Below are 25,261 nucleotides of genomic sequence, written 5' to 3'. Positions count from 1 at the left end.
TATATTCACCCAAATGTATTGTAAAGACGTGTTTTAGATGTAAAATAATGTGAACTTAACGATAAAAATATAAAAAGTATGATTAGTTCAATACAAATGACATTAAAGGATATTTAGCGGAATTATCACCATTTTTTACCAAATTTTTTTTCTATTTTTTGTATTCACCCAAATGTATTGTAAATACGTGTTTTAGATGTAAAATAATGTGAACTTAACGATAAAAATATAAAAAGTATGATTAGTTCAATACAAATGACTTTAAACGATATTTAGCGGAATTATCACCATTTTTTACCAAATTTTTTTTCTATTTTTTGTATTCACCCAAATGTATTGTAAACACGTTTTTTAGATGTAAAATAATGTGAACTTAACGATAAAAATATAAAAAGTATGATTAGTTTAATAGAAATGACTTAAGACGATATTTAGCGGATTCATCACCTGTATTTCAAACTTTTTTTACGACCTTTTATATTCACCCAAATGTATTATAAAGACGTGTTTTAGATGTAAAATAATGTGAACTTAACGATAAAAATATAAAAAGTATGATTAGTTCAATACAAATTACTTTAAACGATATTTAGCGGAATTATCACCATTTTTTACCAAATTTTTTCCCAAATTTTTTTTCTATTTTTTGTATTCACCCAAATGTATTGTTAACACGTGTTTTAGATGTAAAATAATGTGAACTTAACGTTAAAAATATAAAAAGTATGATTAGTTTAATAGAAATGACTTAAGACGATATTTAGCGGATTCATCACCTGTATTTCAAAATTTTTTTACGACCTTTTATATTCACCCAAATGTATTGTAAAGACGTGTTTTAGATGTAAAATTATGTGAACGTAACGATAAAAATATAAAAAGTATGATTAGTTCAATACAAATGACTTTAAACGATATTTAGCGGAATTATCACCATTTTTTACCAAATTTTTTTTCTATTTTTTGTATTCAGACAAATGTATTGTAAACACGTGTTTTAGATGTAAAATAATGTGAACTTAACGTTAAAAATATAAAAAGTATGATTAGTTTAATAGAAATGAATTAAGACGATATTTAGCGGATTCATCAACCGTATTTCAAAATTTTTTTACGACCTTTTATATTCACCCAAATGTATTGTAAAGACGTGTTTTAGATGTAAAATAGTGTGAACTTAACGATAAAAATATAAAAAGTATGATTAGTTCAATACAAATGACTTTAAACGATATTTAGCGGAATTATCACCTTTTTTTACCAAATTTTTTTTCTATTTTTTGTATTCACCCAAATGTATTGTAAATACGTGTTTTAGATGTAAAATAATGTGAACTTAACGATAAAAATTTAAAAAGTATGATTAGTTCAATACAAACGACTTTAAACGATATTTAGCGGAATTATCACCATTTTTTACCAAATTTTTTTTCTATTTTTTGTATTCACCCAAATGTATTGTAAACACGTGTTTTAGATGTAAAATAATGTGAACTTAACGTTAAAAATATAAAAAGTATGATTAGTTTAATAGAAATGACTTAAGACGATATTTAGCGGACTCATCACCTGTATTTCAAAATTTTTTTACGACCTTTTATATTCACCCAAATGTATTGTAAAGACGTGTTTTAGATGTAAAATAATGTGAACTTAACGATAAAAATATAAAAAGTATGATTAGTTCAATACAAATGACATTAAAGGATATTTAGCGGAATTATCACCATTTTTTACCAAATTTTTTTTCTATTTTTTGTATTCACCCAAATGTATTGTAAATACGTGTTTTAGATGTAAAATAATGTGAACTTAACGATAAAAATATAAAAAGTATGATTAGTTCAATACAAATGACTTTAAACGATATTTAGCGGAATTATCACCATTTTTTACCAAATTTTTTTTCTATTTTTTGTATTCACCCAAATGTATTGTAAACACGTTTTTTAGATGTAAAATAATGTGAACTTAACGATAAAAATATAAAAAGTATGATTAGTTTAATAGAAATGACTTAAGACGATATTTAGCGGATTCATCACCTGTATTTCAAACTTTTTTTACGACCTTTTATATTCACCCAAATGTATTATAAAGACGTGTTTTAGATGTAAAATAATGTGAACTTAACGATAAAAATATAAAAAGTATGATTAGTTCAATACAAATTACTTTAAACGATATTTAGCGGAATTATCACCATTTTTTACCCAATTTTTTCCCAAATTTTTTTTCTATTTTTTGTATTCACCCAAATGTATTGTAAATACGTGTTTTAGATGTAAAATAATGTGAACTTAACGTTAAAAATATAAAAAGTATGATTAGTTTAATAGAAATGACTTAAGACGATATTTAGCGGATTCATCACCCGTATTTCAAAATTTTTTTACGACCTTTTATATTCACCCAAATGTATTGTAAAGACGTGTTTTAGATGTAAAATTATGTGAACTTAACGATAAAAATATAAAAAGTATGATTAGTTCAATACAAATGACTTTAAACGATATTTAGCAGAATTATCACCATTTTTTACCCAATTTTTTCCCAAATTTTTTTTCTATTTTTTGTATTCACCCAAATGTATTGTCAATACGTGTTTTAGATGTAAAATAATGTGAACTTAACGTTAAAAATATAAAAAGTATGATTAGTTTAATAGAAATGACTTAAGACGATATTTAGCGGATTCATCACCTGTATTTCAAAATTTTTTTACGACCTTTTATATTCACCCAAATGTATTGTAAAGACGTGTTTTAGATGTAAAATAATGTGAACATAACGATAAAAATATAAAAAGTATGATTAGTTCAATACAAATGACTTCAAACGATATTTAGCGGAATTATCACCATTTTTTACCCAATTTTTTCCCAAATTTTTTTTCTATTTTTTGTATTCACCCAAATGTATTGTAAATACGTGTTTTAGATGTAAAATAATGTGAACTTAACGATAAAAATATAAAAAGTATGATTAGTTCAATACAAATGACTTTAAACGATATTTAGCGGAATTATCACCATTTTTTACCAAATTTTTTTTCTATTTTTTGTATTCACCCAAATGTATTGTAAACACGTGTTTTAGATGTAAAATAATGTGAACTTAACGTTAAAAATATAAAAAGTATGATTAGTTTAATAGAAATGATTTAAGACGATATTTAGCGGATTCATCACCCGTATTTCAAAATTTTTTTACGACCTTTTATATTCACCCAAATGTATTGTAAAGACGTGTTTTAGATGTAAAATTATGTGAACTTAACGATACAAATATAAAAAGTATGATTAGTTCAATACAAATGACTTTAAACGATATTTAGCGGAATTATCACCATTTTTTACCAAATTTTTTCCCAAATTTTTTGTATTCACCCAAATGTATTGTAAACACGTTTTTTAGATGTAAAATAATGTGAACTTAACGATAAAAATATAAAAAGTATGATTAGTTTAATAGAAATGACTTAAGACGATATTTAGCGGATTCATCACCCGTATTTCAAAATTTTTTTACGACCTTTTATATTCACCCAAATGTATTGTAAAGACGTGTTTTAGATGTAAAATTATGTGAACTTAACGATAAAAATATAAAAAGTATGATTAGTTCAATACAAATGACTTTAAACGATATTTAGCGGAATTATCACCATTTTTTACCAAATTTTTTCCCAAATTTTTTGTATTCACCCAAATGTATTGTAAACACGTTTTTTAGATGTAAAATAATGTGAACTTAACGATAAAAATATAAAAAGTATGATTAGTTCAATACAAATGACTTCAAACGATATTTAGCGGAATTATCACCATTTTTTACCCAATTTTTTCCCAAATTTTTTTTCTATTTTTTGTATTCACCCAAATGTATTGTAAATACGTGTTTTAGATGTAAAATAATGTGAACTTAACGATAAAAATATAAAAAGTATGATTAGTTCAATACAAATGACTTTAAACGATATTTAGCGGAATTATCACCATTTTTTACCAAATTTTTTTTCTATTTTTTGTATTCACCCAAATGTATTGTAAACACGTGTTTTAGATGTAAAATAATGTGAACTTAACGTTAAAAATATAAAAAGTATGATTAGTTTAATAGAAATGATTTAAGACGATATTTAGCGGATTCATCACCCGTATTTCAAAATTTTTTTACGACCTTTTATATTCACCCAAATGTATTGTAAAGACGTGTTTTAGATGTAAATTTATGTGAACTTAACGATACAAATATAAAAAGTATGATTAGTTCAATACAAATGACTTTAAACGATATTTAGCGGAATTATCACCATTTTTTACCAAATTTTTTGTATTCACCCAAATGTATTGTAAACACGTTTTTTAGATGTAAAATAATGTGAACTTAACGATAAAAATATAAAAAGTATGATTAGTTTAATAGAAATGACTTAAGACGATATTTAGCGGATTCATCACCCGTATTTCAAAATTTTTTTACGACCTTTTATATTCACCCAAATGTATTGTAAAGACGTGTTTTAGATGTAAAATTATGTGAACTTAACGATAAAAATATAAAAAGTATGATTAGTTCAATACAAATGACTTTAAACGATATTTAGCGGAATTATCACCATTTTTTACCAAATTTTTTCCCAAATTTTTTGTATTCACCCAAATGTATTGTAAACACGTTTTTTAGATGTAAAATAATGTGAACTTAACGATAAAAATATAAAAAGTATGATTAGTTTAATAGAAATGACTTTAAAGGATATTTAGCGGAATTATCACCATTTTGTACCAAATTTTTTTTCTATTTTTTGTATTCACCCAAATGTATTGTAAACACGTGTTTTAGATGTAAAATAATGTGAACTTAACGTTAAAAATATAAAAAGTATGATTAGTTCAATAGAAATGACTTTAAAGGATATTTAGCGGAATTATCACCATTTTTTACCAAATTTTTTTTCTATTTTTTGTATTCACCCAAATGTATTGTAAATACGTGTTTTAGATGTAAAATAATGTGAACTTAACGTTAAAAATATAAAAAGTATGATTAGTTTAATAGAAATGACTTAAGACGATATTTAGCGGATTCATCACCCGTATTTCAAAATTTTTTTACGACCTTTTATATTCACCCAAATGTATTGTAAAGACGTGTTTTAGATGTAAAATTGTGTGAACTTAACGATAAAAATATAAAAAGTATGATTAGTTCAATACAAATGACTTTAAACGATATTTAGCGGAATTATCACCATTTTTTACCCAATTTTTTCCCAAATTTTTTTTCTATTTTTTGTATTCACCCAAATGTATTGTAAATACGTGTTTTAGATGTAAAATAATGTGAACTTAACGTTAAAAATATAAAAAGTATGATTAGTTTAATAGAAATGACTTAAGACGATATTTAGTGGATTCATCACCTGTATTTCAAAATTTTTTTACGACCTTTTATATTCACCCAAATATATTGTAAAGACGTGTTTTAGATGTAAAATAATGTGAACATAACGATAAAAATATAAAAAGTATGATTAGTTCAATACAAATGACTTCAAACGATATTTAGCGGAATTATCACCATTTTTTACCCAATTTTTTCCCAAATTTTTTTTCTATTTTTTGTATTCACCCAAATGTATTGTAAATACGTGTTTTAGATGTAAAATAATGTGAACTTAACGATAAAAATATAAAAAGTATGATTAGTTCAATACAAATGACTTTAAACGTTGTTTAGCGGAATTATCACCATTTTTTACCAAATTTTTTTTCTATTTTTTGTATTCACCCAAATGTATTGTAAACACGTGTTTTAGATGTAAAATAATGTGAACTTAACGTTAAAAATATAAAAAGTATGATTAGTTTAATAGAAATGACTTAAGACGATATTTAGCGGATTCATCACCCGTATTTCAAAATTTTTTTACGACCTTTTATATTCACCCAAATGTATTGTAAAGACGTGTTTTAGATGTAAAATTATGTGAACTTAACGATACAAATATAAAAAGTATGATTAGTTCAATACAAATGACTTTAAACGATATTTAGCGGAATTATCACCATTTTTTACCAAATTTTTTCCCAAATTTTTTGTATTCACCCAAATGTATTGTAAACACGTTTTTTAGATGTAAAATTATGTGAACTTAACGATAAAAATATAAAAAGTATGATTAGTTCAATACAAATGACTTTAATCGATATTTAGCGAAATTATCACCATTTTTTACCAAATTTTTTCCCAAATTTTTTTTCTATTTTTTGTATTCACCCAAATGTATTGTAAATACGTGTTTTAGATGTAAAATAATGTGAACTTAACGTTAAAAATATAAAAAGTATGATTAGTTTAATAGAAATGACTTAAGACGATATTTAGCGGATTCATCACCCGTATTTCAAAATTTTTTTACGACCTTTTATATTCACCCAAATGTATTGTAAAGACGTGTTTTAGATGTAAAATTATGTGAACTTAACGATAAAAATATAAAAAGTATGATTAGTTCAATACAAATGACTTTAAACGATATTTAGCGGAATTATCACCATTTTTTACCCAATTTTTTCCCAAATTTTTTTTCTATTTTTTGTATTCACCCAAATGTATTGTAAATACGTGTTTTAGATGAAAAATAATGTGAACTTAACGATAAAAATATAAAAAGTATGATTAGTTCAATACAAATGACTTTAAACGATATTTAGCGGAATTATCACCATTTTTTACCAAATTTTTTCCCAAATTTTTTTTCTAGTTTTTTTATTCACCCAAATGTATTGTAAATACGTGTTTTAGATGTAAAATAAGGTGAACTTAACTATAAAAATATAAAAAGTATGATTAGTTCAATACAAATGACTTTAATCGATATTTAGCGAAATTATCACCATTTTTAACCAAATTTTTTCCCAAATTTTTTTTCTATTTTTTGTATTCACCCAAATGTATTGTAAATACGTGTTTTAGATGTAAAATAATGTGAACTTAACGTTAAAAATATAAAAAGTATGATTAGTTTAATAGAAATGACTTAAGACGATATTTAGCGGATTCATCACCGGTATTTCAAAATTTTTTTACGACCTTTTATATTCACCCAAATGTATTGTAAAGACGTGTTTTAAATGTAAAATTATGTTAACTTAACGTTAAAAATATAAAAAGTATGATTAGTTTAATAGAAGTGACTTAAGACGATATTTAGCGGATTCATCACCCGTATTTCAAAATTTTTTTACGACCTTTTATATTCACCCAAATGTATTGTAAAGACGTGTTTTAGATGTAAAATAATGTGAACATAACGATAAAAATATAAAAAGTATGATTAGTTCAATACAAATGACTTTAAACGATATTTAGCGGAATTCTCACCATTTTTTACCAAATTTTTTCCCAAATTTTTTGTATTCACCCAAATGTATTGTAAACACGTTTTTTAGATGTAAAATAATGTGAACTTAACGACAAAAATATAAAAAGTATGATTAGTTTAATAGAAATGACTTAAGACGATATTTAGCGGATTCATCACCTGTATTTCAAACTTTTTTTACGACATTTTATATTCACCCAAATGTATTGTAAAGACGTGTTTTAGATGTAAAATAATGTGAACTTAACGATAAAAATATAAAAAGTATGATTAGTTCAATAGAAATGACTTAAGACGATATTTAGCGGATTCATCACCCGTATTTTAAAATTTTTTTACGACCTTTTATATTCACCCAAATGTATTGTAAAGACGTGTTTTAGATGTAAAATTATGTGAACTTAACGATAAAAATATAAAAAGTATGATTAGTTCAATACAAATGACATTAAACGATATTTAGCGGAATTATCACCATTTTTTTCCCAATTTTTTCCCAAATTTTTTTTCTAGTTTTTTTATTCACCCAAATGTATTGTAAATACGTGTTTTAGATGTAAAATAATGTGAACATAACTATAAAAATATAAAAAGTATGATTAGTTCAATACAAATGACTTTAATCGATATTTAGCGAAATTATCACCATTTTTTACCAAATTTTTTTTCTATTTTTTGTATTCACCCAAATGTATTGTAAATACGTGTTTTAGATGTAAAATAATGTGAACTTAACGTTAAAAATATAAAAAGTATGATTAGTTTAATAGAAATGACTTAAGACGATATTTAGCGGATTCATCACCCGTATTTCAAAATTTTTTTACGACCTTTTATATTCACCCAAATGTATTGTAAAGACGTGTTTTAGATGTAAAATTATGTGAACTTAACGATAAAAATATAAAAAGTATGATTAGTTCAATACAAATGACTTTAAACGATATTTAGCGGAATTATCACCATTTTTTATCCAATTTTTTCCCAAATTTTTTTTCTATTTTTTGTATTCACCCAAATGTATTGTAAATACGTGTTTTAGATGAAAAATAATGTGAACTTAACGATAAAAATATAAAAAGTATGATTAGTTCAATACAAATGACTTTAAACGATATTTAGCGGAATTATCACCATTTTTTACCAAATTTTTTCCCAAATTTTTTTTCTAGTTTTTTTATTCACCCAAATGTATTGTAAATACGTGTTTTAGATGTAAAATAAGGTGAACTTAACTATAAAAATATAAAAAGTATGATTAGTTCAATACAAATGACTTTAATCGATATTTAGCGAAATTATCACCATTTTTAACCAAATTTTTTCCCAAATTTTTTTTCTATTTTTTGTATTCACCCAAATGTATTGTAAATACGTGTTTTAGATGTAAAATAATGTGAAATTAACGTTAAAAATATAAAAAGTATGATTAGTTTAATAGAAATGACTTAAGACGATATTTAGCGGATTCATCACCGGTATTTCAAAATTTTTTTACGACCTTTTATATTCACCCAAATGTATTGTAAAGACGTGTTTTAAATGTAAAATTATGTTAACTTAACGATAAAAATATAAAAAGTATGATTAGTTCAATACAAATGACTTTAAACGATATTTAGCGGAATTATCACCATTTTTTACCAAATTTTTTCCCAAATTTTTTTTCTATTTTTTGTATTCACCCAAATGTATTGTAAATACGTGTTTTAGATGTAAAATAATGTGAACTTAACGTTAAAAATATAAAAAGTATGATTAGTTTAATAGAAATGACTTAAGACGATATTTAGCGGATTCATCACCCGTATTTCAAAATTTTTTTACGACCTTTTATATTCACCCAAATGTATTGTAAAGACGTGTTTTAGATGTAAAATTATGTGAACTTAACGATAAAAATATAAAAAGTATGATTAGTTCAATACAAATGACTTTAAACGATATTTAGCGGAATTATCACCATTTTTTACCCAATTTTTTCCCAAATTTTTTTTCTATTTTTTGTATTCACCCAAATGTATTGTAAATACGTGTTTTAGATGAAAAATAATGTGAACTTAACGATAAAAATATAAAAAGTATGATTAGTTCAATACAAATGACTTTAAATGATATTTAGCGGAATTATCACCATTTTTTACCAAATTTTTTCCCAAATTTTTTTTCTAGTTTTTTTATTCACCCAAATGTATTGTAAATACGTGTTTTAGATGTAAAATAAGGTGAACTTAACTATAAAAATATAAAAAGTATGATTAGTTCAATACAAATGACTTTAATCGATATTTAGCGAAATTATCACCATTTTTAACCAAATTTTTTCCCAAATTTTTTTTCTATTTTTTGTATTCACCCAAATGTATTGTAAATACGTGTTTTAGATGTAAAATAATGTGAAATTAACGTTAAAAATATAAAAAGTATGATTAGTTTAATAGAAATGACTTAAGACGATATTTAGCGGATTCATCACCGGTATTTCAAAATTTTTTTACGACCTTTTATATTCACCCAAATGTATTGTAAAGACGTGTTTTAAATGTAAAATTATGTTAACTTAACGATAAAAATATAAAAAGTATGATTAGTTCAATACAAATGACTTTAAACGATATTTAGCGGAATTATCACCATTTTTTACCCAATTTTTTCCCAAATTTTTTTTCTATTTTTTGTATTCACCCAAATGTATTGTAAATACGTGTTTTAGATGTAAAATAATGTGAACTTAACGTTAAAAATATAAAAAGTATGATTAGTTTAATAGAAATGACTTAAGACGATATTTAGTGGATTCATCACCTGTATTTCAAAATTTTTTTACGACCTTTTATATTCACCCAAATATATTGTAAAGACGTGTTTTAGATGTAAAATAATGTGAACATAACGATAAAAATATAAAAAGTATGATTAGTTCAATACAAATGACTTCAAACGATATTTAGCGGAATTATCACCATTTTTTACCCAATTTTTTCCCAAATTTTTTTTCTATTTTTTGTATTCACCCAAATGTATTGTAAATACGTGTTTTAGATGTAAAATAATGTGAACTTAACGATAAAAATATAAAAAGTATGATTAGTTCAATACAAATGACTTTAAACGTTGTTTAGCGGAATTATCACCATTTTTTACCAAATTTTTTTTCTATTTTTTGTATTCACCCAAATGTATTGTAAACACGTGTTTTAGATGTAAAATAATGTGAACTTAACGTTAAAAATATAAAAAGTATGATTAGTTTAATAGAAATGACTTAAGACGATATTTAGCGGATTCATCACCCGTATTTCAAAATTTTTTTACGACCTTTTATATTCACCCAAATGTATTGTAAAGACGTGTTTTAGATGTAAAATTATGTGAACTTAACGATACAAATATAAAAAGTATGATTAGTTCAATACAAATGACTTTAAACGATATTTAGCGGAATTATCACCATTTTTTACCAAATTTTTTCCCAAATTTTTTGTATTCACCCAAATGTATTGTAAACACGTTTTTTAGATGTAAAATTATGTGAACTTAACGATAAAAATATAAAAAGTATGATTAGTTCAATACAAATGACTTTAATCGATATTTAGCGAAATTATCACCATTTTTTACCAAATTTTTTCCCAAATTTTTTTTCTATTTTTTGTATTCACCCAAATGTATTGTAAATACGTGTTTTAGATGTAAAATAATGTGAACTTAACGTTAAAAATATAAAAAGTATGATTAGTTTAATAGAAATGACTTAAGACGATATTTAGCGGATTCATCACCCGTATTTCAAAATTTTTTTACGACCTTTTATATTCACCCAAATGTATTGTAAAGACGTGTTTTAGATGTAAAATTATGTGAACTTAACGATAAAAATATAAAAAGTATGATTAGTTCAATACAAATGACTTTAAACGATATTTAGCGGAATTATCACCATTTTTTACCCAATTTTTTCCCAAATTTTTTTTCTATTTTTTGTATTCACCCAAATGTATTGTAAATACGTGTTTTAGATGAAAAATAATGTGAACTTAACGATAAAAATATAAAAAGTATGATTAGTTCAATACAAATGACTTTAAACGATATTTAGCGGAATTATCACCATTTTTTACCAAATTTTTTCCCAAATTTTTTTTCTAGTTTTTTTATTCACCCAAATGTATTGTAAATACGTGTTTTAGATGTAAAATAAGGTGAACTTAACTATAAAAATATAAAAAGTATGATTAGTTCAATACAAATGACTTTAATCGATATTTAGCGAAATTATCACCATTTTTAACCAAATTTTTTCCCAAATTTTTTTTCTATTTTTTGTATTCACCCAAATGTATTGTAAATACGTGTTTTAGATGTAAAATAATGTGAACTTAACGTTAAAAATATAAAAAGTATGATTAGTTTAATAGAAATGACTTAAGACGATATTTAGCGGATTCATCACCGGTATTTCAAAATTTTTTTACGACCTTTTATATTCACCCAAATGTATTGTAAAGACGTGTTTTAAATGTAAAATTATGTTAACTTAACGTTAAAAATATAAAAAGTATGATTAGTTCAATAGAAATGACTTAAGACGATATTTAGCGGATTCATCACCCGTATTTTAAAATTTTTTTACGACCTTTTATATTCACCCAAATGTATTGTAAAGACGTGTTTTAGATGTAAAATTATGTGAACTTAACGATAAAAATATAAAAAGTATGATTAGTTCAATACAAATGACATTAAACGATATTTAGCGGAATTATCACCATTTTTTTCCCAATTTTTTCCCAAATTTTTTTTCTAGTTTTTTTATTCACCCAAATGTATTGTAAATACGTGTTTTAGATGTAAAATAATGTGAACATAACTATAAAAATATAAAAAGTATGATTAGTTCAATACAAATGACTTTAATCGATATTTAGCGAAATTATCACCATTTTTTACCAAATTTTTTTTCTATTTTTTGTATTCACCCAAATGTATTGTAAATACGTGTTTTAGATGTAAAATAATGTGAACTTAACGTTAAAAATATAAAAAGTATGATTAGTTTAATAGAAATGACTTAAGACGATATTTAGCGGATTCATCACCCGTATTTCAAAATTTTTTTACGACCTTTTATATTCACCCAAATGTATTGTAAAGACGTGTTTTAGATGTAAAATTATGTGAACTTAACGATAAAAATATAAAAAGTATGATTAGTTCAATACAAATGACTTTAAACGATATTTAGCGGAATTATCACCATTTTTTATCCAATTTTTTCCCAAATTTTTTTTCTATTTTTTGTATTCACCCAAATGTATTGTAAATACGTGTTTTAGATGAAAAATAATGTGAACTTAACGATAAAAATATAAAAAGTATGATTAGTTCAATACAAATGACTTTAAACGATATTTAGCGGAATTATCACCATTTTTTACCAAATTTTTTCCCAAATTTTTTTTCTAGTTTTTTTATTCACCCAAATGTATTGTAAATACGTGTTTTAGATGTAAAATAAGGTGAACTTAACTATAAAAATATAAAAAGTATGATTAGTTCAATACAAATGACTTTAATCGATATTTAGCGAAATTATCACCATTTTTAACCAAATTTTTTCCCAAATTTTTTTTCTATTTTTTGTATTCACCCAAATGTATTGTAAATACGTGTTTTAGATGTAAAATAATGTGAAATTAACGTTAAAAATATAAAAAGTATGATTAGTTTAATAGAAATGACTTAAGACGATATTTAGCGGATTCATCACCGGTATTTCAAAATTTTTTTACGACCTTTTATATTCACCCAAATGTATTGTAAAGACGTGTTTTAAATGTAAAATTATGTTAACTTAACGATAAAAATATAAAAAGTATGATTAGTTCAATACAAATGACTTTAAACGATATTTAGCGGAATTATCACCATTTTTTACCAAATTTTTTCCCAAATTTTTTTTCTATTTTTTGTATTCACCCAAATGTATTGTAAATACGTGTTTTAGATGTAAAATAATGTGAACTTAACGTTAAAAATATAAAAAGTATGATTAGTTTAATAGAAATGACTTAAGACGATATTTAGCGGATTCATCACCCGTATTTCAAAATTTTTTTACGACCTTTTATATTCACCCAAATGTATTGTAAAGACGTGTTTTAGATGTAAAATTATGTGAACTTAACGATAAAAATATAAAAAGTATGATTAGTTCAATACAAATGACTTTAAACGATATTTAGCGGAATTATCACCATTTTTTACCCAATTTTTTCCCAAATTTTTTTTCTATTTTTTGTATTCACCCAAATGTATTGTAAATACGTGTTTTAGATGAAAAATAATGTGAACTTAACGATAAAAATATAAAAAGTATGATTAGTTCAATACAAATGACTTTAAATGATATTTAGCGGAATTATCACCATTTTTTACCAAATTTTTTCCCAAATTTTTTTTCTAGTTTTTTTATTCACCCAAATGTATTGTAAATACGTGTTTTAGATGTAAAATAAGGTGAACTTAACTATAAAAATATAAAAAGTATGATTAGTTCAATACAAATGACTTTAATCGATATTTAGCGAAATTATCACCATTTTTAACCAAATTTTTTCCCAAATTTTTTTTCTATTTTTTGTATTCACCCAAATGTATTGTAAATACGTGTTTTAGATGTAAAATAATGTGAAATTAACGTTAAAAATATAAAAAGTATGATTAGTTTAATAGAAATGACTTAAGACGATATTTAGCGGATTCATCACCGGTATTTCAAAATTTTTTTACGACCTTTTATATTCACCCAAATGTATTGTAAAGACGTGTTTTAAATGTAAAATTATGTTAACTTAACGATAAAAATATAAAAAGTATGATTAGTTCAATACAAATGACTTTAAACGATATTTAGCGGAATTATCACCATTTTTTACCCAATTTTTTCCCAAATTTTTTTTCTATTTTTTGTATTCACCCAAATGTATTGTAAATACGTGTTTTAGATGTAAAATAATGTGAACTTAACGTTAAAAATATAAAAAGTATGATTAGTTTAATAGAAATGACTTAAGACGATATTTAGCGGATTCATCACCTGTATTTCAAACTTTTTTTACGACATTTTATATTCACCTAAATGTATTGTAAAGACGTGTTTTAGATGTAAAATAATGTGAACTTAACGATAAAAATATAAAAAGTATGATTAGTTTAATAGAAATGACTTAAGACGATATTTAGCGGATTCATCACCTGTATTTCAAACTTTTTTTACGACATTTTATATTCACCTAAATGTATTGTAAAGACGTGTTTTAGATGTAAAATAATGTGAACTTAACGATAAAAATATAAAAAGTATGATTAGTTCAATAGAAATGACTTAAGACGATATTTAGCGGATTCATCACCCGTATTTTAAAATTTTTTTACGACCTTTTATATTCACCCAAATGTATTGTAAAGACGTGTTTTAGATGTAAAATTATGTGAACTTAACGATAAAAATATAAAAAGTATGATTAGTTCAATACAAATGACATTAAACGATATTTAGCGGAATTATCACCATTTTTTTCCCAATTTTTTCCCAAATTTTTTTTCTAGTTTTTTTATTCACCCAAATGTATTGTAAATACGTGTTTTAGATGTAAAATAATGTGAACATAACTATAAAAATATAAAAAGTATGATTAGTTCAATACAAATGACTTTAATCGATATTTAGCGAAATTATAACCATTTTTTACCAAATTTTTTTTCTATTTTTTGTATTCACCCAAATGTATTGTAAATACGTGTTTTAGATGTAAAATAATGTGAACTTAACGTTAAAAATATAAAAAGTATGATTAGTTTAATAGAAATGACTTAAGACGATATTTAGCGGATTCATCACCCGTATTTCAAAATTTTTTTACGACCTTTTATATTCACCCAAATGTATTGTAAAGACGTGTTTTAGATGTAAAATTATGTGAACTTAACGATAAAAATATAAAAAGTATGATTAGTTCAATACAAATGACTTTAAACGATATTTAGCGGAATTATCACCATTTTTTACCCAATTTTTTCCCAAATTTTTTTTCTATTTTTTGTATTCACCCAAATGTATTGTAAATACGTGTTTTAGATGAAAAATAATGTGAACTTAACGATAAAAATATAAAAAGTATGATTAGTTCAATACAAATGACTTTAAACGATATTTAGCGGAATTATCACCATTTTTTACCAAATTTTTTCCCAAATTTTTTTTCTAGTTTTTTTATTCACCCAAATGTATTGTAAATACGTGTTTTAGATGTAAAATAAGGTGAACTTAACTATAAAAATATAAAAAGTATGATTAGTTCAATACAAATGACTTTAATCGATATTTAGCGAAATTATCACCATTTTTAACCAAATTTTTTCCCAAATTTTTTTTCTATTTTTTGTATTCACCCAAATGTATTGTAAATATTTGTTTTAGATGTAAAATAATGTGAAATTAACGTTAAAAATATAAAAAGTATGATTAGTTTAATAGAAATGACTTAAGACGATATTTAGCGGATTCATCACCGGTATTTCAAAATTTTTTTACGACCTTTTATATTCACCCAAATGTATTGTAAAGACGTGTTTTAAATGTAAAATTAAGTTAACTTAACGATAAAAATATAAAAAGTATGATTAGTTCAATACAAATGACTTTAAACGATATTTAGCGGAATTATCACCATTTTTTACCAAATTTTTTCCCAAATTTTTTTTCTAGTTTTTTTATTCACCCAAATGTATTGTAAATACGTGTTTTAGATGTAAAATAATGTGAACTTAACGTTAAAAATATAAAAAGTATGATTAGTTTAATAGAAATGACTTAAGACGATATTTAGCGGATTCATCACCCGTATTTCAAAATTTTTTTACGACCTTTTATATTCACCCAAATGTATTGTAAAGACGTGTTTTAGATGTAAAATTATGTGAACTTAACGATAAAAATATAAAAAGTATGATTAGTTCAATACAAATGACTTTAAACGATATTTAGCGGAATTATCACCATTTTTTACCCAATTTTTTCCCAAATTTTTTTTCTATTTTTTGTATTCACCCAAATGTATTGTAAATACGTGTTTTAGATGAAAAATAATGTGAACTTAACGATAAAAATATAAAAAGTATGATTAGTTCAATACAAATGACTTTAAATGATATTTAGCGGAATTATCACCATTTTTTACCAAATTTTTTCCCAAATTTTTTTTCTAGTTTTTTTATTCACCCAAATGTATTGTAAATACGTGTTTTAGATGTAAAATAAGGTGAACTTAACTATAAAAATATAAAAAGTATGATTAGTTCAATACAAATGACTTTAATCGATATTTAGCGAAATTATCACCATTTTTAACCAAATTTTTTCCCAAATTTTTTTTCTATTTTTTGTATTCACCCAAATGTATTGTAAATACGTGTTTTAGATGTAAAATAATGTGAAATTAACGTTAAAAATATAAAAAGTATGATTAGTTTAATAGAAATGACTTAAGACGATATTTAGCGGATTCATCACCGGTATTTCAAAATTTTTTTACGACCTTTTATATTCACCCAAATGTATTGTAAAGACGTGTTTTAAATGTAAAATTATGTTAACTTAACGATAAAAATATAAAAAGTATGATTAGTTCAATACAAATGACTTTAAACGATATTTAGCGGAATTATCACCATTTTTTACCCAATTTTTTCCCAAATTTTTTTTCTATTTTTTGTATTCACCCAAATGTATTGTAAATACGTGTTTTAGATGTAAAATAATGTGAACTTAACGTTAAAAATATAAAAAGTATGATTAGTTTAATAGAAATGACTTAAGACGATATTTAGCGGATTCATCACCTGTATTTCAAACTTTTTTTACGACATTTTATATTCACCTAAATGTATTGTAAAGACGTGTTTTAGATGTAAAATAATGTGAACTTAACGATAAAAATATAAAAAGTATGATTAGTTCAATAGAAATGACTTAAGACGATATTTAGCGGATTCATCACCCGTATTTTAAAATTTTTTTACGACCTTTTATATTCACCCAAATGTATTGTAAAGACGTGTTTTAGATGTAAAATTATGTGAACTTAACGATAAAAATATAAAAAGTATGATTAGTTCAATACAAATGACATTAAACGATATTTAGCGGAATTATCACCATTTTTTTCCCAATTTTTTCCCAAATTTTTTTTCTAGTTTTTTTATTCACCCAAATGTATTGTAAATACGTGTTTTAGATGTAAAATAATGTGAACATAACTATAAAAATATAAAAAGTATGATTAGTTCAATACAAATGACTTTAATCGATATTTAGCGAAATTATAACCATTTTTTACCAAATTTTTTTTCTATTTTTTGTATTCACCCAAATGTATTGTAAATACGTGTTTTAGATGTAAAATAATGTGAACTTAACGTTAAAAATATAAAAAGTATGATTAGTTTAATAGAAATGACTTAAGACGATATTTAGCGGATTCATCACCCGTATTTCAAAATTTTTTTACGACCTTTTATATTCACCCAAATGTATTGTAAAGACGTGTTTTAGATGTAAAATTATGTGAACTTAACGATAAAAATATAAAAAGTATGATTAGTTCAATACAAATGACTTTAAACGATATTTAGCGGAATTATCACCATTTTTTACCCAATTTTTTCCCAAATTTTTTTTCTATTTTTTGTATTCACCCAAATGTATTGTAAATACGTGTTTTAGATGAAAAATAATGTGAACTTAACGATAAAAATATAAAAAGTATGATTAGTTCAATACAAATGACTTTAAACGATATTTAGCGGAATTATCACCATTTTTTACCAAATTTTTTCCCAAATTTTTTTTCTAGTTTTTTTATTCACCCAAATGTATTGTAAATACGTGTTTTAGATGTAAAATAAGGTGAACTTAACTATAAAAATATAAAAAGTATGATTAGTTCAATACAAATGACTTTAATCGATATTTAGCGAAATTATCACCATTTTTAACCAAATTTTTTCCCAAATTTTTTTTCTATTTTTTGTATTCACCCAAATGTATTGTAAATATTTGTTTTAGATGTAAAATAATGTGAAATTAACGTTAAAAATATAAAAAGTATGATTAGTTTAATAGAAATGACTTAAGACGATATTTAGCGGATTCATCACCGGTATTTCAAAATTTTTTTACGACCTTTTATATTCACCCAAATGTATTGTAAATACGTGTTTTAGATGTAAAATAATGTGAACATAACTATAAAAATATAAAAAGTATGATTAGTTCAATACAAATGACTTTAATCGATATTTAGCGAAATTATAACCATTTTTTACCAAATTTTTTTTCTATTTTTTGTATTCACCCAAATGTATTGTAAATACGTGTTTTAGATGTAAAATAATGTGAACTTAACGTTAAAAATATAAAAAGTATGATTAGTTTAATAGAAATGACTTAAGACGATATTTAGCGGATTCATCACCCGTATTTCAAAATTTTTTTACGACCTTTTATATTCACCCAAATGTATTGTAAAGACGTGTTTTAGATGTAAAATTATGTGAACTTAACGATAAAAATATAAAAAGTATGATTAGTTCAATACAAATGACTTTAAACGATATTTAGCGGAATTATCACCATTTTTTACCCAATTTTTTCCCAAATTTTTTTTCTATTTTTTGTATTCACCCAAATGTATTGTAAATACGTGTTTTAGATGAAAAATAATGTGAACTTAACGATAAAAATATAAAAAGTATGATTAGTTCAATACAAATGACTTTAAACGATATTTAGCGGAATTATCACCATTTTTTACCAAATTTTTTCCCAAATTTTTTTTCTAGTTTTTTTATTCACCCAAATGTATTGTAAATACGTGTTTTAGATGTAAAATAAGGTGAACTTAACTATAAAAATATAAAAAGTATGATTAGTTCAATACAAATGACTTTAATCGATATTTAGCGAAATTATCACCATTTTTAACCAAATTTTTTCCCAAATTTTTTTTCTATTTTTTGTATTCACCCAAATGTATTGTAAATATTTGTTTTAGATGTAAAATAATGTGAAATTAACGTTAAAAATATAAAAAGTATGATTAGTTTAATAGAAATGACTTAAGACGATATTTAGCGGATTCATCACCGGTATTTCAAAATTTTTTTACGACCTTTTATATTCACCCAAATGTATTGTAAAGACGTGTTTTAAATGTAAAATTAAGTTAACTTAACGATAAAAATATAAAAAGTATGATTAGTTCAATACAAATGACTTTAAACGATATTTAGCGGAATTATCACCATTTTTTACCAAATTTTTTCCCAAATTTTTTTTCTATTTTTTGTATTCACCCAAATGTATTGTAAATACGTGTTTTAGATGTAAAATAATGTGAACTTAACGTTAAAAATATAAAAAGTATGATTAGTTTAATAGAAATGACTTAAGACGATATTTAGCGGATTCATCACCCGTATTTCAAAATTTTTTTACGACCTTTTATATTCACCCAAATGTATTGTAAAGACGTGTTTTAGATGTAAAATTATGTGAACTTAACGATAAAAATATAAAAAGTATGATTAGTTCAATACAAATGACTTTAAACGATATTTAGCGGAATTATCACCATTTTTTACCCAATTTTTTCCCAAATTTTTTTTCTATTTTTTGTATTCACCCAAATGTATTGTAAATACGTGTTTTAGATGAAAAATAATGTGAACTTAACGATAAAAATATAAAAAGTATGATTAGTTCAATACAAATGACTTTAAACGATATTTAGCGGAATTATCACCATTTTTTACCAAATTTTTTCCCAAATTTTTTTTCTAGTTTTTTTATTCACCCAAATGTATTGTAAATACGTGTTTTAGATGTAAAATAAGGTGAACTTAACTATAAAAATATAAAAAGTATGATTAGTTCAATACAAATGACTTTAATCGATATTTAGCGAAATTATCACCATTTTTAACCAAATTTTTTCCCAAATTTTTTTTCTATTTTTTGTATTCACCCAAATGTATTGTAAATACGTGTTTTAGATGTAAAATAATGTGAAATTAACGTTAAAAATATAAAAAGTATGATTAGTTTAATAGAAATGACTTAAGACGATATTTAGCGGATTCATCACCGGTATTTCAAAATTTTTTTACGACCTTTTATATTCACCCAAATGTATTGTAAAGACGTGTTTTAAATGTAAAATTATGTTAACTTAACGATAAAAATATAAAAAGTATGATTAGTTCAATACAAATGACTTTAAACGATATTTAGCGGAATTATCACCATTTTTTACCCAATTTTTTCCCAAATTTTTTTTCTATTTTTTGTATTCACCCAAATGTATTGTAAATACGTGTTTTAGATGTAAAATAATGTGAACTTAACGTTAAAAATATAAAAAGTATGATTAGTTTAATAGAAGTGACTTAAGACGATATTTAGCGGATTCATCACCCGTATTTCAAAATTTTTTTACGACCTTTTATATTCACCCAAATGTATTGTAAAGACGTGTTTTAGATGTAAAATAATGTGAACATAACGATAAAAATATAAAAAGTATGATTAGTTCAATAGAAATGACTTAAGACGATATTTAGCGGATTCATCACCCGTATTTTAAAATTTTTTTACGACCTTTTATATTCACCCAAATGTATTGTAAAGACGTGTTTTAGATGTAAAATTATGTGAACTTAACGATAAAAATATAAAAAGTATGATTAGTTCAATACAAATGACATTAAACGATATTTAGCGGAATTATCACCATTTTTTTCCCAATTTTTTCCCAAATTTTTTTTCTAGTTTTTTTATTCACCCAAATGTATTGTAAATACGTGTTTTAGATGTAAAATAATGTGAACATAACTATAAAAATATAAAAAGTATGATTAGTTCAATACAAATGACTTTAATCGATATTTAGCGAAATTATCACCATTTTTTACCAAATTTTTTTCTATTTTTTGTATTCACCCAAATGTATTGTAAATACGTGTTTTAGATGTAAAATAATGTGAACTTAACGTTAAAAATATAAAAAGTATGATTAGTTTAATAGAAATGACTTAAGACGATATTTAGCGGATTCATCACCCGTATTTCAAAATTTTTTTACGACCTTTTATATTCACCCAAATGTATTGTAAAGACGTGTTTTAGATGTAAAATTATGTGAACTTAACGATAAAAATATAAAAAGTATGATTAGTTCAATACAAATGACTTTAAACGATATTTAGCGGAATTATCACCATTTTTTACCCAATTTTTTCCCAAATTTTTTTTCTATTTTTTGTATTCACCCAAATGTATTGTAAATACGTGTTTTAGATGAAAAATAATGTGAACTTAACGATAAAAATATAAAAAGTATGATTAGTTCAATACAAATGACTTTAAACGATATTTAGCGGAATTATCACCATTTTTTACCAAATTTTTTCCCAAATTTTTTTTCTAGTTTTTTTATTCACCCAAATGTATTGTAAATACGTGTTTTAGATGTAAAATAAGGTGAACTTAACTATAAAAATATAAAAAGTATGATTAGTTCAATACAAATGACTTTAATCGATATTTAGCGAAATTATCACCATTTTTAACCAAATTTTTTCCCAAATTTTTTTTCTATTTTTTGTATTCACCCAAATGTATTGTAAATACGTGTTTTAGATGTAAAATAATGTGAAATTAACGTTAAAAATATAAAAAGTATGATTAGTTTAATAGAAATGACTTAAGACGATATTTAGCGGATTCATCACCGGTATTTCAAAATTTTTTTACGACCTTTTATATTCACCCAAATGTATTGTAAAGACGTGTTTTAAATGTAAAATTATGTTAACTTAACGATAAAAATATAAAAAGTATGATTAGTTCAATACAAATGACTTTAAACGATATTTAGCGGAATTATCACCATTTTTTACCAAATTTTTTCCCAAATTTTTTTTCTATTTTTTGTATTCACCCAAATGTATTGTAAATACGTGTTTTAGATGTAAAATAATGTGAACTTAACGTTAAAAATATAAAAAGTATGATTAGTTTAATAGAAATGACTTAAGACGATATTTAGCGGATTCATCACCCGTATTTCAAAATTTTTTTACGACCTTTTATATTCACCCAAATGTATTGTAAAGACGTGTTTTTGATGTAAAATTATGTGAACTTAACGATAAAAATATAAAAAGTATGATTAGTTCAATACAAATGACTTTAAACGATATTTAGCGGAATTATCACCATTTTTTACCCAATTTTTTCCCAAATTTTTTTTCTATTTTTTGTATTCACCCAAATGTATTGTAAATACGTGTTTTAGATGAAAAATAATGTGAACTTAACGATAAAAATATAAAAAGTATGATTAGTTCAATACAAATGACTTTAAACGATATTTAGCGGAATTATCACCATTTTTTACCAAATTTTTTCCCAAATTTTTTTTCTAGTTTTTTTATTCACCCAAATGTATTGTAAATACGTGTTTTAGATGTAAAATAAGGTGAACTTAACTATAAAAATATAAAAAGTATGATTAGTTCAATACAAATGACTTTAATCGATATTTAGCGAAATTATCACCATTTTTAACCAAATTTTTTCCCAAATTTTTTTTCTATTTTTTGTATTCACCCAAATGTATTGTAAATACGTGTTTTAGATGTAAAATAATGTGAAATTAACGTTAAAAATATAAAAAGTATGATTAGTTTAATAGAAATGACTTAAGACGATATTTAGCGGATTCATCACCGGTATTTCAAAATTTTTTTACGACCTTTTATATTCACCCAAATGTATTGTAAAGACGTGTTTTAAATGTAAAATTATGTTAACTTAACGATAAAAATATAAAAAGTATGATTAGTTCAATACAAATGACTTTAAACGATATTTAGCGGAATTATCACCATTTTTTACCCAATTTTTTCCCAAATTTTTTTTCTATTTTTTGTATTCACCCAAATGTATTGTAAATACGTGTTTTAGATGTAAAATAATGTGAACTTAACGTTAAAAATATAAAAAGTATGATTAGTTTAATAGAAGTGACTTAAGACGATATTTAGCGGATTCATCACCCGTATTTCAAAATTTTTTTACGACCTTTTATATTCACCCAAATGTATTGTAAAGACGTGTTTTAGATGTAAAATAATGTGAACATAACGATAAAAATATAAAAAGTATGATTAGTTCAATACAAATGACTTTAAACGATATTTAGCGGAATTATCACCATTTTTTACCCAATTTTTTCCCAAATTTTTTTTCTATTTTTTGTATTCACCAAAATGTATTGTAAATACGTGTTTTAGATGTAAAATAATGTGAACTTAATGTTAAAAATATAAAAAGTATGATTAGTTTAATAGAAATGACTTAAGACGATATTTAGCGGGTTCATCACCTGTATTTCAAAATTTTTTTACGACCTTTTATATTCACCCAAATGTATTGTAAAGACGTGTTTTAGATGTAAAATAATGTGAACATAACGATAAAAATATAAAAAGTATGATTAGTTCAATACAAATGACTTTAAACGATATTTAGCGGAATTATCACCATTTTTTACCAAATTTTTTTTCTATTTTTTGTATTCACCCAAATGTATTGTAAACACGTGTTTTAGATGTAAAATAATGTGAACTTAACGTTAAAAATATAAAAAGTATGATTAGTTCAATACAAATGACTTTAAACGATATTTAGCGGAATTATCACCATTTTTTACCCAATTTTTTCCCAAATTTTTTTTCTATTTTTTGTATTCACCCAAATGTATTGTAAATACGTGTTTTAGATGTAAAATAATGTGAACTTAACGTTAAAAATATAAAAAGTATGATTAGTTTAATAGAAATGACTAAAGACGATATTTAGCGGATTCATCACCTGTATTTCAAAATTTTTTTACGACCTTTTATATTCACCCAAATGTATTGTAAAGACGTGTTTTAAATGTAAAATTATGTTAACTTAACGATAAAAATATAAAAAGTATTATTAGTTCAATACAAATGACTTTAAACGATATTTAGCGGAATTATCACCATTTTTTACCCAATTTTTTCCCAAATTTTTTTTCTATTTTTTGTATTCACCCAAATGTATTGTAAATACGTGTTTTAGATGTAAAATAATGTGAACTTAACGTTAAAAATATAAAAAGTATGATTAGTTTAATAGAAATGACTTAAGACGATATTTAGCGGATTCATCACCCGTATTTCAAAATTTTTTTACGACCTTATATATTCACCCAAATGTATTGTAAAGACGTGTTTTAGATGTAAAATAATGTGAACATAACGATAAAAATATAAAAAGTATGATTAGTTCAATACAAATGACTTTAAACGATATTTAGCGGAATTATCACCATTTTTTACCCAATTTTTTCCCAAATTTTTTTTCTATTTTTTGTATTCACCCAAAAGTATTGTAAATACGTGTTTTAGATGTAAAATAATGTGAACTTAACGATAAAAATATAAAAAGTATGATTAGTTCAATACAAAATACTTTAAACGATATTTAGCGGAATTATCACCATTTTTTACCAAATTTTTTTTCTATTTTTTGTATTCACCCAAATGTATTGTAAACACGTGTTTTAGATGTAAAATAATGTGAAATTAACGTTAAAAATATAAAAAGTATGATTAGTTTAATAGAAATGACTTAAGACGATATTTAGCGGATTCATCACCCGTATTTCAAAATTTTTTTACGACCTTTTATATTTACCCAAATGTATTGTA

The sequence above is a fragment of the Diuraphis noxia genome, unplaced genomic scaffold (assembly GCF_037042655.1).
Source record: "Diuraphis noxia isolate RWA-SAM2 unplaced genomic scaffold, SU_Dnox_SAM2 contig0010, whole genome shotgun sequence".
Lineage (NCBI taxonomy): Eukaryota > Metazoa > Arthropoda > Insecta > Hemiptera > Aphididae > Diuraphis > Diuraphis noxia.
This window is presented reverse-complemented; position numbering follows the sequence as displayed.